The sequence below is a fragment of the Sinocyclocheilus anshuiensis genome, unplaced genomic scaffold (assembly GCF_001515605.1).
Source record: "Sinocyclocheilus anshuiensis isolate Anshui unplaced genomic scaffold, SAMN03320099.WGS_v1.1 scaffold51, whole genome shotgun sequence".
NCBI lineage: Eukaryota > Metazoa > Chordata > Actinopteri > Cypriniformes > Cyprinidae > Sinocyclocheilus > Sinocyclocheilus anshuiensis.
The window spans coordinates 1,312,226-1,312,488 of record NW_015548296.1 but is presented as its reverse complement, the minus strand read 5'-3'; the positions used below and the strand labels follow the sequence as shown (position 1 = coordinate 1,312,488).

Here is a 263-nt window from a genome sequence, read left to right as displayed (position 1 = left end):
ATGGATTAGTTTGAAGTTCGGTGTTTAAAAAACGGAGCAAACGGAAAGAGAAAGTGCGAACTAAATTATAGCTCTATAAATACGGACTACGGACTTTATTAGAGCCACAGGAAGACAAACGTTTTGCTGAAAATGCACAATACACAATGTACATTAACAATTAACAACGATTCGGGACCAATATAATGTAATTTAAAGGAAAACTATGTGAATGGCGCTCTGTGGCGCGGCAGGATTTTCTGTCGGCTGCATTTAAATCCGCG

At 38.8% G+C, this 263-nt stretch overlaps 1 protein-coding gene across 1 annotated transcript in view; it reads right to left on the bottom strand.

Annotated features, from left to right (window-relative positions):
* Positions 1–263, bottom strand: part of LOC107655947 (SLIT-ROBO Rho GTPase-activating protein 2-like) — a 101,917-nt gene that overhangs the window by 78,479 nt on the left and 23,175 nt on the right. The window lies entirely within an intron of this gene.